The sequence below is a fragment of the Melanerpes formicivorus genome, unplaced genomic scaffold (assembly GCF_026170545.1).
Source record: "Melanerpes formicivorus ecotype bairdi unplaced genomic scaffold, bMelFor1.0.p_v2 SCAF_30, whole genome shotgun sequence".
Taxonomy (NCBI): domain Eukaryota; kingdom Metazoa; phylum Chordata; class Aves; order Piciformes; family Picidae; genus Melanerpes; species Melanerpes formicivorus.
Genome location: NW_027142382.1, coordinates 4,471,224 through 4,489,545, shown reverse-complemented (window position 1 = coordinate 4,489,545; position 18,322 = coordinate 4,471,224).

Below are 18,322 nucleotides of genomic sequence, written 5' to 3'. Positions count from 1 at the left end.
GCTTTAAATTCCTTCTGTATGATTTCTGCCTTTCCGTAGCATCTATGGGAACTCTTCCAGGAATTGCCCTTGTCCTACAGTTTCACCCTTCACATTAAACTCCAGCAAAGCCCAATCTCCAGATTAACTCAGAATATGGAACAGCACTGATTTCTATTCTGAAACAGCCAAAAAAGGTATTGTGAATATGTACCTTATTCTCAACCTTACTTTCATCTTATATGGCAGCTAATTTAGTTATGTTATATGCTATATGGCAGGCCTCTCTTATTTGCTGACATTAGAAGGGAAACAAAGGCTTGTTGTTTCTCTGAAATAGTAAGGTTACTCTTAGTTTCCATCCAGAAAAGCCCTTCCCACCATTTACTCTGTCCAGAGAAAGTTCACAGATGGCAGAGGATGAAACATTGACTGATCCTTCAGAAAGCTCCTCCACCACTGTTGGAGCAGAGGAGTCATGAAGAGAACAAATAGCTGCAGTTCTTCAGTCCTTCTAGGTAGCCCTAATTAATCCATAGGGTGTATCTTTCTTCTTCTTGTTATTGTTACTCAGCTTGCAGTCTACTTAGATGCCTACACAATATGCACAGCCACCATCAGTGTTGCTCTGTACTGTCTGGAACATAGTTGAGAACAAAAGTGAAATCCTCAACTGGGCAAATGCTGTTTTCTTCTGGTGGAGAAGGAAGGGTTTTGTAGTAGGTAGTTCATCTCTTTCATGGCTTTTGAGATAGGTTTGAGCAAGGAGTCATCCCCTCAGGGAATTCTCACTTTACTCTGGGCAGCTGCTGTCAGCCCTGCAGCTCTTGCAGAGTGGCTTCTCAGCCTGGGTGGGCAGGGTGGCTGCTGATGCTACCAAGCTATCAGTCTCCTTGGAGCTTTGCAGCCTGGGCTCACACTCCTAGGCAGGTGGGTCAATAATATTGAGAACTTCATAAAAAGGTAGACCTAGGGTCATCAATACACATCAATATGAAACTGTTTAGGGGCACATGACCTTTTCACAGAATCATAGAATCAACCAGGTTGGAAAAGATCTCACAGATCATCATGTCCAACCTATTACCTAACACCACCTGATGGCTAAACCATGGCTCCAAGTGCCACATCCAATCTTTTTTTTGAACACCTCCAGGGATGGTGACTCTACCACCTCCCTAGGCAGCACATTCCAATGGCCAATCACTCCTTCTGTGAAGAACTTTCTCCTCACCTCAAGCCTAAACTTCCCCTGGCACAGCTTGAGGCTGTGTCCTCTTGTTCTGTCACTGACTGCCTAGCTTCCAGTTCACTAAAATGCCTGTGACATGCAGAACCACCATTGGTGTACTGGATTGGTAATCTCTCATCCTGCTGTGAATCAAGAAGGAAAGGGAAAGGACACAAAATCTTCTTGCCTCCTTGTACAAAGAGCAGCTTCAGTCCAGCTCCTGACACTTAGGATTGGCTCCCTGTCTCTCCCCTCACAGGGGTCTTGACCATTAAGGTTTAGTCTGTAAAGTTTGCAGGAGACTTCTTACTCTGACCTGTCTTACAGCTTGGTAAGGAGCAAGAACGCTTTCATGCATAAAAGCTGCAGCTTTCGAAATAATGTTACAGTTTCTATTCTGGATTACATCCCAAACCTTGCTTGGAGATGGGACCAGGGCAGCCACTGCCCCTGTACCAGGTCCTGATGCTATCTGGGTCCTTGGCATAGAGGTCTTAAGGCACCTTCCCAGCCCTGGGAGGTCCTGTACCAGAGGAGTTGTTGGTATCATTTCAGAGAGACCTCCCCTTTATGACAAACTCAGCTAATGAGAAAAAAGAGCTTTGTCCCTCCAGGGAGTTTAATTAACATTTGCATGCTGTGATTTGACCAACAATATTGAAATGTTTCAAGTGGCTCCTCACCTGTAAGGAGGATTGGAAGAGTGATGTATGGAGCCTGGGTCGCAGTGAGCCCCTTTGGTCCTGCTCAGTCATCTTTTAGAAGGCAAATGGTGATTCTGGGTTTGGATGGGGAATATTTGACTTGCTGGTGGGCTTAACCACAGGAGCCTCCCAGCTCCCAGGTTCAATGCTGTAGGCATTGGATACATGACTTTGTTACTTTTTTCAGGCTCACTCTGTTGTATTTTTTAGTATTACTATGCACATTGAGAGGTGAATTGATTCATATCTACTTCTGAGAGGGAAATTAGTTTCTCTAAAGGCATGGATGCATATAACAAATTAAACAGGTATAGTAAAAATAGCAACAGCAAAAGAGCTCTTACCCAAGTAAAGAGACTGCACTACAGGCTGGCTTTACTGAAAAAGCATCTTGTAATGCTCACTTAATTCTTGTAAACAATGCATCTTGTTAAATGTGGGCTGCAAACACTACACACAACACTTTGGTTCAGGAATCTGCTGGCTGATTTTCTGAATCACTGTTTTTAATATAGGGGCTGTGGGTGTCTAAAATAAGGTTCTATGAATAATTCTGAAGAGGCATCTCATTCAGTTGCCTCAACTTACTTTACCAGTTTCTCCTGTTCCTTCTTTTTTTTTCTGAATGCTGAGCATTCTGAGAGTACAGACTGAGCAAAACATATTCTCTATAGATCATTGTAGTCTGCAGCTCCCTGACTTCCCAAGAGGTTATTATATCTCAAGCAGTGAGAAACAACTCTCACTGAGTGAGGAATTACTCCATTGTGAAGTATTATTCAAGCAATTAGAAATCATACTGTGTACCAAATACCACATCTCTAGGCAGCAATTTTGAGTGCTGTATCATGCCTGCTTAAGTGTGTGGTTACAGTAAAAGAAGTACTATGTTAACAATCATAGAATCATAGAATCAATAAGGTTGGAAAAGACCTCAAAGATCATCAGGTCCAACCTTAGTATCATCATAGTATCAGTCAGGGTTGGAAGGGATCACAAGGATCATCTAGTTCCAACCCCCCTGCCATGGGCAGGGACACCCCACACTAGATCAGGCTGGACAGAGCCTCATCCAGCCTGCTCTTAAACACCTCCAGGGACAGCGCCCCAACCACCTCCCTGGACAACCCGTTCCAGGGTTTCACCACTCTCATGGTGAAGAACCTCCTCCTCACATCCAGCCTGAATCTCCCCACCTCCAGCTTCATTCCATTCCCCCTAGTCCTATCACTACCTGAGATCCTGAGAAGTCCCTCCCCAGCCTTCCTGTAGGCCCCCTTCAGACACTGGAAGGCCACAATGAGGTCACCTCGGAGCCTTCTCTTCTCCAGACTGAACAGCCCCAACTCCTTCAGTCTGTCCTCACAGGAGAGGTGCTCCAGCCCTCTGCTCATCCTCGTGGCCCTTCTCTGGACACCTTCCAGCACCTCCAGATCCCTCTTGTAATAGGGGCTCCAGAACTGTACACATTACTCCAGGTGGGGTCTCACCAGAGCTGAGTAGGGGGGGAATCAATCATTTTTAAACCAACAGCCTAAGGTCTTCAGAAAGACAACAATCCATTGTAACTGCAATGTGTTTTTCTGTTGGCTTTAGGCATCTCAGTTACCCATTCCAGAATCTCCTGGATTCTTAATGTCCCAGCCATCCGTAAACTCTCCACCAGGTCCAAGAGAGTGAGGTCTATTTCTCTGAAACCTGTCACAGCAACATTTGATAGACATGGAGAAGTCCATGAGAAGCAGGAGGTAACATGCACTTTCATCCACATCACTCTTGACTCTGCTCCAACATGCCCCAAAACCCTGCTTTGCATTTTTCTTGGCCAGTACAACAGACTGCCATGAAGCTAAGCAGAACATTTCTGAATATTTCCTTCTGAAGGCCTGCAGTCAGTCTTTTTCTTTAGAAAATGAGGTTGTATCAAAGTAGTAACCTGAAGCATTGTAGTAAACTCAGCTTTGTAAATGTTATAGACATGGGTTGAGGATATTGAAGCTTAACAATTACCCAACTCTTCGGGTGGATCTTGTTTACAGGCAGAAGAAGAAATAAACTAATTTCTTTTTAAAGTCAGCTAGGATGCTTTCATTGTTATAAGCTTCACTCAATAAACTGCCAGGCACATTAGAGTGATATTAATGAAAAATGTGTCATGACATGCTGGTGAGGTGTGGAGGTGCAAAAGCCTGGTTAACACCTGTCTGAAATTCACACGGTCAGAAACAGATATGACTGCAGGAAGAGGAGCTCCTATCTTGATTGATTCTGGGACGTGGCTGCTCAACAAGAAAACGTTTTCTCTAAAGCAGCAGGAAATCCATGATGCAGTACTGGTCCAGAGTTTGAAATCCACACTCAGCTGTGTGGAAGTGGGCACATGCATGTTCTAAACCATTTTAAGACCCAGTGGGCTGCCTGGTGCTACCTCAGTGTTTCCTCACAGAAGAGGAGTGAGGATATGACTCTTGCACTGATCGCTTTGTAACTCCATTCATCTGGCAGATAGCAAATCACCACACTCTGAGGCTAGTACAACCTGCCCTGTGACTGCTGTGTCTCATGTCCCTGGGGAGGTAGGAAACACTCTATGGGTTAAGTCTTGGTGATACTTCTCCACAGCCTTGCCCTTCAGATATTACCGAGGGACTTCTTGCCATACACTGAAACAGCCAGGCGCACTGAGACGCTCAGGAGCACCTGTGACAGGTGGGTGGCTATAGGATTGAGTGATGAGACACTGGAACAGGTTGCCCAAAGAGGTGGTAGAAGCCCTATCCCTGAAGGTTTTTAAGGCCAGGCTGGATGTGGCTCTGGGCAACCTGATCTAGTGTGAGAAGTCCCTGCCCATGGCAGGGGGGTTGGAACTAGATGATCCTTGAGGTCCCTTCCAACTCTAACAATTCTATGGTTCTATGAAGGGCACAAATCAGAGGGCAGCAGATGCATCTGGGACAGGAATCTCAAAAGTTTTTGGAATCAGTGTAAGTCATACTCGTGACACTGGGCCTCCTCATTATAAAAGCTCCCATAAAAGCCCCGGTGTTGGGGGGAAGGAGGCAGTGTGAGAGAGGTAGGAAAGCACAAACATTCCTGTATGTAATGGCTACATTTCATAAGGCTTTCTGTTACCATGGCAATGAGCATGGTATAAATACCTAGGCAGATCTCCCTTGTGGCAGTGCATTCTGCTGCTCCTATGCTGCAGGGCCAGTCTGTGTGCAGACATTTTGATGGCCTTCTTCAAACCCTCTACAGTAAATTATTACAATCAAGGTCAAGCTAGTAGTCCAGCGGGTGAAAGTGCTCATTCAGTTTCATTCACAGCTTATTTTCTGGCTCCTCCAAAAAAAACAATATTAAAACCAAAACCAAAACAAAAGAAACAAAACAAACAAAAAAAAAACAAACCCAAAATATGAAGATGAAGGATTACATCTTTATTCATTTGTATTCAGGCTAAATAATCAATAGGAAGAGCTACATTCTGGTTGCTTTAGCTATACTTGAAGTCAGACTCAGCAGAATCATCTCCAATAACAATTGAGTGCAATCAAAACTGCTCATGCTGTTGAACTCTGAGTTGTAAAAGAGTTTTAACAGGCCCAGGTTAGCCAGCCACAGAGAAGCACAGCCTTAAGCTATGTGCCATAATGAAAAACAAAATGTTTGCCTGTTTCATAACACAGAAACCCTTCAATTGATTTTTCCAGGATGTGTGCAGTCTTGCATGAGATGCAGAAAAAAGCATAAGTACATTTTGTTTTAAAATATCAAGCATGATAGGATCTAAACATCTTATTTTAAAAGGCTCACTGCCTCCTTATTAGTTTGGCAGGTATGGTAATGGCAGGGACCAGATTTGCCTGGACATCTCTTTTCCATTCACCCCCTGCTTTTTGAATGTACAACTGAAAAGTGGGAAATGAAACAGCAGAAAGATGCATCTGTCCCCTTTTATTGTATCTGTGCAGCAAGACAAACTGCTTCAGATGGGGAAAAAGCATGTCTTCACTTTGAAATGAGGTTTGTTCTTACACTGAGGGAGCTAGTTCAAACACAAACCCAAGCCAGGACAAGAGAGTTGGTATTTTCCACATAAATTAGCTGGGCAAGTCACGTGTGGAAATCCCACATAGGTTAACCCAACCTGTTGTGTGGAAAACACAATAAAAATGTCAAGCTGCCTGATTTTATCTTATGATAGTTAACAGAAGATGAAGACAAAATGGGAATGACAGAAATGTGCCTTGAAAGAAATCCATACTAGGATGAATCTCTTCCTGTACCCTCCCAGTCCCTGGTAACAAGCGCATGATATGGAAACAGATGGGGCTGGGAGCAGGAGGCGAGTCATGGAAAAGCCATGGGATGAAAGAACCCTTCCTGGTACCAACACTGCATCACTTCTGACAAGTTGAAATTTTCCAGAGCAGCACTTATTCTCCCTTCAGCTTCTGAATGGTACAGGGATGAGGTCAGTGCAGCCCAAATGTGAGGGGGAAGGAAAAAAATAAAGGCAAATGCCCTTCTTAGCCTAATCGGGAAGAGTTTGCAGGTGATATCATGACGAGTAATGTTGTATTAATTCCAGCTCCTCAGTCCTCCTAACATGGGTCTGAACTTCTTCCTCCAGGAAAAAAAAAGAAAGATAAAGAAAGAAAAAAAAAAAAGTAATTTCTTTCATCTCTTCATTCTAAGGCAAACAATTAGAAGTGACATGGCAGAGTAAGAGAGAGCACCAAATGACTTTGGAAGTGAAAAGCCTGTGTCAGCAGTGAGTGAGAGCTAGTCGAGATGCATGTTTATCACCCTAAGCATATTTGAGACACAGTTCTGATAGAATTATCCTGTAGGCACTACTAAAACTGAGTAACAGCTTGCACAACTCTTCACACTAAATAATGCCCTTATCCTGCAGAACTTTTAAATTGAAAATTCATCCCAGCACTGAGAAACTGAATTGACCTTTCCTTGGACACAGGTGAAATGATTCTTATAGAGGGGGAAGGGGACATTGCAAGAGTCACTTCTGTTTGCTATATGACAAGTACCTTCTCCTTATTGGTTGCTTTATCAACTTTACATCTGCTGCCCTTTCACCATGCAGAGCATGTGATCCACAGTATGTGGCTTATAATTGCTTCTTAAAGGTGAAATAGATTATGAAGGCTATTCAGTGGAGTCATACAACTTGAAAAAAGGAACAGAAAATACCTTCTGGTGCTGCCAAAACACTCGTCAGCCATTGGCTTGATTCTGATCTGAGATCTATCATCTCAGCTGAAGCCAACAGAGATGCAAAAATGCATGAATAAAAGTGTTTTCCTGATCACCTGGTTCTTACAGGCATTAACCATTGCTAAAAATGAGTATCTCACTGAGTGAGACCTTAATTCTACCTAGCCCATCACCCCTTCCTACAGCAATGGTCAAACTTGGAAAAGTTTAGAAAAAGAGGGCTAGCATAGTCCCAACATTTTCCTCTGTGGACTCTAGCAGTCTATAGCTTAAGCATTTTCCTGTTCTCATACTCCTGGGAAAGATTTCCCTTACCATGAGGATATTCTTTTTACAGGGACAAGTATCTGCCTGCAAACTACAAGGACTACAGTTGCTCATTGCTTTGGCCCTGAAAGCAAAACACCCTTTCACTTGTTCTGAAGATCACAGCTTTTGCCAAAGAAGGTGAACCCTGCTCTGTTAACTTGAAACGTTTAAGGAGTGCTCCTGAGAGACTTAGCTTGTGTGAGGCCTTTCCCTAGCTGTTTGGCTAATGGCAGAAAAAGGGTTGTCCCAAAGAGCTGACTGCTGCATTCATGAATGAAGTATGGACATGAACACATGCTGATAATAGCTCCACCACCCCAGATGACGCTGGTTAGATTTGAGCACAGCACACCAGAGTGAAACAAAGTTTGTTTGCAAACTGGGATATGCTAATGAAAAAAAACCACATACAAAAAAAAACCAAAAACCCATAGCCAAAACAAGCAAACCCAAACAAACAACACTTTAAAATCCATCTAAAAACCATGCTACACTTAAGCAAGAATTACAATTTAAAATGTGCACATTTGGTGAATCACAAATAAAAAACACTTGGAGAGAGCTGAAGATGTTTGTAACATTTCCCTTCCACGCAAGCATAATGTTCCTTGTCTTTCTGATGTGCCAGTATTAGTTACACACAGAGAATTTCCCTAAGAAGCACTTTTCTAACTCTTAAGCCAAAACAGATACACCAAGGTGAACATCTTTTGAGGTAAGAACACTGCCACTTCCCTAGGAGTCTCACTGCTGTCTTTTGGTGACACATCCTGTAAACAGACAGAAGGCTTTCTTCCACAAAGCCTTCCCAGTAACTTTGGGAAGGTGCAGGCAGGATAGCCTCTGATGTCTCATATTCTGTTGTGCCAATATCAAGAGTATAAACCCCAGATATGGACCTGAGTGAGCTTGGAAGCCAAAGTTACCTTTCTGAGGCTTTTGCATGTCTACCAGAAACAGAACACAGAGCCCTGGCTTGTGTTAGTGACAATTTTACAAACAGCAAGAGAAGGAAACAAATTCAAGTCTTTCCTTTTTCTTCATTTGATCTCAGGATTATGAGGGAGTTGGGCATGCCTTGCCATGGTCTTTACAGTGAGTAAAGGCATTTTCTCATCTGCTATTATCACCCAGAGGTGATATTCATGGGAGTGCTCTGCATTCAGTTGGCACCTTTGACAGCATTCTTGCCTGCATTCTGTCTACCAGCACTTGCAAGTGGCCTGTAACCTCAGAATAAAGGGATTACTCTACAGTGCCTGTCCGTGCTGCTGCCCAACAACTAGCTGCTCCATTGAGTCTGGCCTGTAGGAAGGTTGTAGTAGCCTAAGAGAGTGCTCCTGCAGGTAGACAAGCACATTCAGAATATGAGGTTTTGATGATTTGGGGGGGAAAGCCAGGACACCCAGCAAAGAATCTACAGCAAACTAGGACTATACCTACGGGGATTAATGCAGGAAATATTTTTCCTAATGTCAGGGGAGATTCTGAAATGCACAGAGAAAGGGGAAATATTTTTGCAATATTATAAACCCTAAAAAAGTAAAAATTAGCAATGATCCTTTTGCAATAGGAGCTATAAAAACATATTCCATAATCCAGGGAAAATTGCTATGGTCCTCTGCTTACCGTACTGTTACATCCCTTGATATTAACTATCAAGGAAGCAGTGTATGTACACATATAAGTGTGTGTGACAACCCTTAGGAGGATAAAAATGGAGCTTCATTCTTTCTGACTGCCTTTCAATTAATGAAAAATGAAAAGTCAAAGCCTTGCTGTGTGATTCTGATCTCCACATTGCATATCTGGGATTGATTCTGCAGGCCTGCTGTGTGTGGATCTCCCTCCATATCTCTGCCAGAGCTGCAGGCACTGGGAGTGCAGCATCCAGCCCCAGGTGCTGCTGCGATCCTGCTTCCTGGGGATATCATCTCATGATAGCTAGGAGGGACAATAAAACAAAAATCCAATAGGGCACCTGAGAAATTGGCTTATAGAGTTAAAATTTGGAACAGATTACAGCAATGCCTGACTACCTAACTATTGCATTTGCTAAATATTTAAGCAGATAATGCAAATAATTGCAGCTAAAACCAATTCTTTCTGAGACAAGAATACAGAGTGACAGGACAGGCTAGTGTTTGGCTTATGGTAGGCATATTAAATGAATCTTAGCCAGTGTTGATAAGTCTGTCAATCCACAAGAGGGGAGGGGAAAAAAAAACCTAAAAGCCTTAAAGGAAATAAGCTCACCAGGAAAAGAGAAAATCTGTATTCAGGACGGTGCTCTGGGTACTGGATTGCAGCACTGATGCAGAGAGTGGAGGTGAAAGGGAGAAGCACACACTCTTCCATATTGCTGTCCTGATGATCAAGCAGAGTAGCTGAGGCAGTGTGAATTATTTAACTTCAAGTGGGTGTGTAGAGAGCAATTAAATGTTATCTCTGATTCTTTTGAGCTTTTAAAATTCTTTTGGTTTGTGAGGCTTGTTTCTTTGGCTGTTGGGTTTTTTCAGATTTGAGAACTGAGAAACACACAAGAAATCTGACAATGATATACCTGGAAAAAAAGAAAGAGAGCAGAGCAGCTACCTCTGTTGTTTCCTATGGATGCTGTATTCAACACAGTGACATGAACACAATCCTTGCCTGAAGGACTGGAAGGCACTGACAGGGTGGTGTGCTCACTCCACTTCTTTTGTTCTAGCTGAATAAGGGAGCATTTTAAACAGAATTCAAGTGCAGTTCTGGTTGAGAAGTCACATGTCTGAGTTAGCTCCATGTGCTGCCAGACTTAATAACCCCTGCTGAGAGGCAGGGCCATGCTCGCATGACTGTACAGGCTTCTGGGCTGGAGCTAGACAGCAAATCTTATTTTCAAAGTTGCTAAGGGCCATTCAAAAAGAAATATTTAGACATCTACACTTAGAAATGCACACTTCATAGGCTTATAAAAGTGCTTTTGCAGTTAGGCACCTGTGAACCCAAAGTAATTAAATCCATCTAGAAATCCCAACAAGCATCATGTTTGGTCTTACACCTAAATATGCTACAAGCTCTGGCCCACTGATGGTCAATGAGGCCTTAAGTACCTGTATGGCTCAGTTCTCTCAGAAAATGGGATGTAAATACTTTCACTATTTCTATTGTTTTCAGCCAAGTGAAAAAGAGGTCAAATCAAAGATTACACACACAATCTCTAAGAAGGCAGCAGCTTTACTGCTGGCCATATCAACCTGTATCACTTCCTCTTCCATTGCCTCAAGACATTATGCTGTGAGCGTGAAAAGAATATGACCAGAACAGAAAGGTGTTGGCACATCTAGGGCAGCAAGGAGTACACCTTCTGCATCAGAATGTTTCACAGACTTATAGAATGCTTTAGGTTGGAAGTGACCTTTAAAGGTTATCTTGCTCAACCCCCCTGTAGTGAGCAGGGTCACAGAATCACAAAACATTAGAGGTTGGAAGGGACCTCCAGAGATCATCACATCCAACCCCCCTGCCAAAGCAGGATCACTTAGGGTAGTCCACGCAGGAATGCATCCAGGTGGGTTTTGAAAGTCTCCAACTAGGTTGTCCTCATCTAGATCAGGTTGCTCAGAGCCTAACCTGTTTCATTGTTTTACCACCCTCACCATAAAAATCTATTCTTCCTTGTGTCTAATCACAATCTCCCCTCTTCTAGTTTAAAACCATCACACCTTGTCCTGTCGCAACAGGCCTTGCTAAAATGATTGTCTCCATCCTTCTTACAGGCCCACTTCAAGTACTGAAACGTCACCAAGGTCAACAATGTCCCTGTACAGCCTTCTCTTCTCCAGACTGAACAACCCCAACTCCCTCAGCCTGTTATTGTAGGAGATGTGCTCCAGCCCACAGAGCAGTTTTGTGGCCCTCTTCTGGACCTGCTGTGACAGCTTAATGTCCTTCTTGTGCTGTGAATTCCAGACCTGGACACAGTACTCCACGTGAAGTCTCACAAGAGCAGAGTGGCAGAATCACCACTCTCGATCTGCTGGCCTCTCTTCTTTTGATGCAGCCCAGGAGACAATTGGCCTTCTAGGCTGCAAGTGCACATTGTTGGCTCATGTCCAGCTTTTTGTCCATCAGTACCCCCACGTCCTTTTTGTCAGGGCTGCTCTCTATCACATCCTCCCCCAGCCTGTATTGATACTGGGGACTGCCCCAACCCAGGTGCAGAACCTTGCACTTGGCCTTGTTGAACTTCATAAGGTTCATGCAGGTCCACTTCTTGAGTTAGCCCAGGTCCCTCTGGATGACATTTTGTCCCTCTGGCACATTGACTGCACCACTCAGCTTGGTGTCATCTGCAAACTTGCTGAGGGTGCACTCAATCTCACTATGTCATTGCTGAAGATATTGAACAGCACTGGTCACACCACAGAATCCTGAGGGAGACCCCAACCTACAGTCCCACAGCCCACAGTCACATGCTCAAAACCAGTTAGTAGGGCTGGCCATGCTGCTGCACAGCACTGGCACAAGCTGTAATGCCATATGTAATATGGCAGTGATGTTGATCCACTGGGTCCTATAGAAAGCAGCATTTTCTGCATGAATGGAGGGCAGTGTCCTTCAGCCCAGCAGGGATGTTCACAAGTCATTCTGGAGGCCCTGGATTCACAATAATGAAGTTTCTGATGCAACTGCCCAAATTTTCCTTTGAATTCTCTCCTCCTCCTTGCATTCACTTATGTTACCTTGGACTAACACACACATCTGCAACAAACTCTGGGCTCAGTCACTGGACTGGCTGTCAATAACAGTCAGATGACAGCCTAGCCTGCTTTGTATGTTGACAGCATCTCACAGCTGAATGAAGGGTTGATTAAGAGCAATCACTGTAGAGCAATCTGTAGAGACTGTTCTACCTGTGACTGATAGGCAGACTGTGCCCCTTTCTTACCATCTGAGGGATCAGCATTTGACCAGAGTTATAAATGTATTTATGAATTCCAAGCTTTATTATTGTAATTCCCTACTCCTGCATATACAATTGCCAAGTTGAAAGTGAAAATCAATTCAGAACATCACATCTTCTCAAAGGCACAGCCTGCAACCAACAATAACCTCATCCTTTGTACCCTATTCTCTCCTCTGCTGCTACCCTGAGTACTGAGAGAAATTGAAAAATCCTATTTTCCTTCCCAGTGATAATCTACCCAGGGGCTGGCTTCACAGCATGTCATTTGGATCTCCCACAACAGCTCCAATGGACAACTGTAAAGACTAAGTTTGTGTCAGGGCAACAACTGGCTCATTTTAGAAGTGAACAAGAATGAGCTATGCTTGTTTTGAACAGAAATCCAAGACAATTTATTCAGCTCTATTCCTGCTATTTACCATTTCTGAGGGATACTTAGACTGCTATGAAGAGTGCTATAGAGCCACATATTTAGAACAGGTGAGAGGACATTGTATGCAGAGCACAGAAATTATTCCTTTTGAGGAGAGACTGAGGGGGTCGGGGCTCTTTAACTTGGAGAGGAGACTAAGGGGTGACCTCATTCATGTTTATAAATATAGAAAGGGTGAGTCCCACGAGGATGGAGTCAGGCTCTTCTTGGTGATGCCCAGTGACAGTGGGTGGAAGTTGAGGCATAGGAAGTTCCATGAAAACATGAGGAAAAAATTTTTCCCTGTGAGGGTGACAGAGCACTGGAACAGGCTGCCCAGAGGGGTTGTGGAATCTCCCTCTCTGGAGATATTCAAGACCTGCCTGGATGTGTTCCTGTGTGATCTGCTCTAGGTGATCCTGCTCTGGCAGGGGGGTTGGACTGGATGATCTTTTGGAGGTCCCTTCCAGCCCCTAACATTCTGTGATTCTGTGGAAATACACAGATATGAAAACACATCTCCACGCATTCTTCAAAAAGCTGCTCGATTTATGTGACCGTTTGAGGCTGTGCCTTGAAGGAAGGGACAGTGCTGGGACACTCTGGCTGAATGTGTTGGAATATTAATTAAAACAGATATTCTAAACGAGTTTCATTGGTAGATTGGTAGAATGCAACTTTAAGTTTCGAGTTCAGTTGGAATTATTCTCAGCTGGAATTTTTTCTCAGTTTCTCTCTGTCCTGCTTTTCCAGCCTGTCTGCTTCTGAGCAGCCGGAGTTGTGACCTTGGATAAAGAGAAGCACTAATCCTACTAATAGGCCTACTAAAATTCTTCTTTCTTAATAACTACCTTTTTCTCTCTCTAACCCTCTTTGGGAAACAAGGGAGGTAGGGGGAGAGAAGGGGGTACGGGGAGGGAACCCTCCTCTGTCCGGAGGAGGGAATTTCGTTCCTGTATCCTTTTTTTCCCCTTGCTGTATATTTCTGTACATGTACTGTAAATACTGTATATATTGTATACCTAACCTGCCTTTCCACACTGCTTGTAAAATCTAGCATTCCTTCCGCTTCTCTGGCTGAGTTAGCTGTGGTTTTTTTTTTCCTCTTTGTGGGGGAGAGAAAGCTAGGCCTTCTCTCTCAACCCACCACATTTCCTAGGTGCAATCATGCAATCCTGCATTCTGGAAGTATCAGACAAAGCTCTGAAGTCCTTCAGGGGAAAAAAAAAAGAAATGAAAAAAAAAGACTGGTGCAGTATGAGGGTTACTAAGTACTTACATAGCATAAGGCCTATGAGGAGAGGCTGAGGGAGCTGGGATTGTTTAGCCTGGAGAAGAGGAGGCTCAGGGGTGACCTCATTGCCCTCAACAGCTACTTGAAAGGTGGTTGTAGCCAGGAAGGGGTTGGTCTCTTCTCCCAGGCAACCAGCACCAGAACAAGAGGACACAGTCTCAAGCTGCGCCAGGGGAGGTTTGGACTCGAGGTGAGGAGGAAGTTCTTCACCGAGCGAGTCATTCATCATTGGAATGTGCTGCCCAGGGAGGTGGTGGAGTCACCATCCCTGGAGGTGTTCAAGAGGAGATTGGACGTGGCACTTGGTGCCATGGTCTAGTCATGAGGTCTGTGGTGACAGGTTGGACTCAATGATCCTCGAGGTCTCTTCCAACCTTGTGATACTGTGATACCGTGATACTTACCCCAAAACCCACTGATAATTAAGCCACTCCCCCCCTCCCCTATATTTATCCATTTAATAAGTCAAATATCTTTCTGCAACCAGGTGAACTCCAGCTGGTACAGGCCACATCCTGAAGGGCAAAGCTGTCAGCACAGGAGGCTCTATGACACAGTGCAATGGGCACATTTCATCTCAGTGGCAAGACGTAGCAAACCCCAAGGGAGCATTGCGCTGTGGACTTCACCTCATACTCTCATACAGAAAATGTCTGAGTTTGGTGGCATGGCAAGGGGCCAGCGGTCCAGCAATTTGAGTAACATAATGGCTAGTGTCTTCCATGGCAAAAAAGTTGTACCTGAGAGGTTACAACCAATACAGATTCTCAAATTACACTTTCAGCCTTGCTCATGCAAGAGGGAAGTTTCTCGGATGTTGCATTATCTGAAAGCCAGAAACTCAGTCGAGCAGGCCTCTGAGGATCCATTGATTATTTTAGAAAGCTTCATGAAAGGTAATTATGAAAAGATTTGTTACAGGGGGGAAATCCTTAGAAATCTATAACAAAACAAAACAAAAAAAGCCTGAAAATCACAGGTCTAGACTGCTGCCCTCTTCTTCCTTTCTTCAAGCTTCTACTGGCAAGGTATGGAAATGCTTTCAATTATCTCCAAAAAAGACAGAAAATGAAGGCCTTCAGCACCCTGCACAATCAGATGCTTAACATCCTACCCCTCCCTGCAGCTCTGCCACTGGTAACAAATGAACCCATAGCTCCTGCTGCTCCCACCAGCCTGCTTCTCTGTGTCATCCACCTACACACACTCACAGGTTTATGCTCTCCTTCATAATTTATTAATTCAATTTATTTATTGATGTAGGTCATTTTCAGTAGTAGTTTTACAAATAATGGCAGAAATGAAAAGAGCAAGAGAGAAACATAGTCAAGGAGAGAGTTGGTGGTACATAGGCATGGCAGGGGAAACCGCTGACAAGAAGACTGACTCGACATCAACACGAGGGAAAACTTCTTTACTGCAAGGAACAGGCTGTCAAAATGTTGTGGAGTCTCTTTCTCTGGAGACTTTCAAGACCCATCTGGGTGCATTCCTGTATGACCTGCCCTAGGGGATGCTGTTTCGGCAGGGTGTTTGGACTCTCATCTCCAGAGGTCCCTTCCAACCCCTAACATTCTGTGATTCTGTGATTTTCTCTTCAGAGCCTGAGCAAATTCCAAGTCGCATCAGCTTCACCAGCCTCTGCTCAGCAGTGACTTCATACAGCAAATACACCTGGTGCTCATCCTTTACTCTATGGATTTACATGGTCTTTCTGATTGTACTTGAGGCATCATAGTATCATAGTATCAGTCAGGGTTGGAAGGGACCACAAGGATCAGCTAGTTCCAACCCCCCTGCCATGGGCAGGGACACCCCACACTAGATCAGGCTGGACAGAGCCTCATCCAGCCTGGGCTTAAACACCTCCAGGGATGGGGCCTCGACCACCTCCCTGGACAACCCATTCCAGGGCTTCACCACTCTCATGGGGAAGAACTTCCTCCTCACCTTCAGCCTGAATCTCCCCACCTCCAGCCTGAATCTCCCCACCTCCAGCTTCATTCCATTCCCCCTAGTCCTATCACTACCTGACATCCTGAGAAGTCCTTCCCCAGCCTTCCTGTAGGCCCCCTTCAGATACTGGAAGGCCACAATGAGGTCACCTCGGAGCCTTCTCTTCTCCAGACTGAACAGCCCCAACTCCTTCAGTCTGTCCTCATAGGAGAGGTGCTCCAGCCCTCTGATCATCCTCGTGGCCCTTCTCTGGACACCTTCCAGCACCTCCAGATCCCTCTTGTAATAGTGGCTCCAGAGCTGGACACAGTACTCCAGGTGGGGTCTCACCAGAGCTGAGTAGAGGGGGAGAATCACCTCCCTTGCCCTGCTGGCCACACTTCTCCTGATGCAGCCCAGGATCTGATTGGCTTTGTGGGCTGCAAGTGCACACTGAGAGCTCCTGTTGAGCTTCTTGTCCACCAGCACCCCCAAGTCTCTCTCCTCAGGGCTGCTTTCCAGCCAGTTACTGCCCAGCCTGTATTTGTGTTTCAGAGGTGTCTGAAGACTGCTTCCTCATTTAGAGATCATTACTTTGGTATTCCAGACACTTGGCAATTTAGTTATTGTGTACTAAAGCTTTACTTTTTGCAGTAAAGAACAGGCATATTTACATTGCTTAACCTATGCATTTAAATTGGATTACTTCCCTGTATTTCTTTTTCAGCCACCCTCTAAAGAAATTATTTTTTTCTACAGTGATTCCCCAGGAACTCTAAGGAAAATTGCCTTCCTAAAGATGTAATTAGACAAGGTGAGATCAGCTCATCTTAAGGCTTTTTGGTTGTTGAACGAAGCAGTCTTGTTCCTTCATCTTGTGTTCTTGTTTCTCTTCCTTCCCCAAATTCCATCCATGCTTCCTCATGTTACTTTTGACACTCACCTGACCCCTTGCTGAGTTGATTCAGCTCACTGAACTGGCAGAAAATAAATCCAGAGAAATACAAAAAAGGGACAGTTTTCTGATGGGTTAATGAGCTGGATAAGCTCAGTGAATATGAAAGACAGCCCAGGGGTGAGTCAGGATCATGTAGGAGGGAGTAAGAGGAGGAAGGACTGACCCTTCTCATAGCAGAAAGTGATCAAAAAGAGCTCAGTTTATCTCCACTAACAGTATCCCTTCTTGAGAATACAGATGCCCAGAAACAGAGGGAATTTATCCTCTCTTCTAGCTATGCAGTAATTAATTGCTATGCCATTTTCTTTACCTTTTGTGCTCAGTTGGCATATTTTGCCACAATCCATAGACTGAGCGTGTTAAAGAGACCTCTTTCAAGCACAGCATTTTACAGCAAATACGTGAAATGTGGAGAACTATTAACTATGACCTGGCCTGTTATGGAGTCTAATAGAGGAGTGTGTAAGTGGAACAAAGAGCAGCACGGTTACCAAACTGTGAAAGTGATTCCTCTCTGAAATAAAACCTTGGCTGCTCCATCTTTTTGTATCTTCGAACCAAGACTGGACACTTTCTTCAAGAAACATTAGGTCAAAGACAAGGTATACTTCATGGAACATGTTATGCTCTGTAACAGGGTTGGTTTGGTGAATCATAGTATCATAGTATCAGTCAGGGTTGGAAGGGACCACAAGGATCATCTAGTTCCAACCCCCCTGCCATGGGCAGGGACACCCCACACTAGATCAGGCTGGCCAGAGCCTCATCCAGCCTGGGCTTAAACACCTCCAGGGACGGTGCGCCAACCACCTCCCTGGACAACCCGCTCCAGGGCTTCATCACTCTCATGGTGAAGAACTTCCTCCTCACCTCCAGCCTGAATCTCCCCAGCTCCAGCTTCATTCCATTCCCCCTAGTCCTATCACTACCTGAGATCCTGAGAAGACCTTCCCCAGCCTTCTTGTAGGCCCCCTCCAGATACTGGAAGGCCACAATTATGTCACCATTAGGTGAAACCGAAGGGTCTGTGGTATATAGGGGAGGTCAAAGGAAATAATCTTACACTCCAAAAATCTGTAAAGTACAGATTACAAAGGACAAAACCAACACAAAGCAAAGCAAAACAAAAGGCCAAAGCAAGACTTTTTCTGGGTAATGATCATACATAGAATAAACCAGGTTGGAAGAGACCTTCAAGATCATCGTGTCCAACCCATCAACCAATCCAACCCAACCTAAACAACTAAACCATGGCACCAAGCATCCCATCAAGTCTCCTCCTGAACACCTCCAGTGACGGTGACTCCA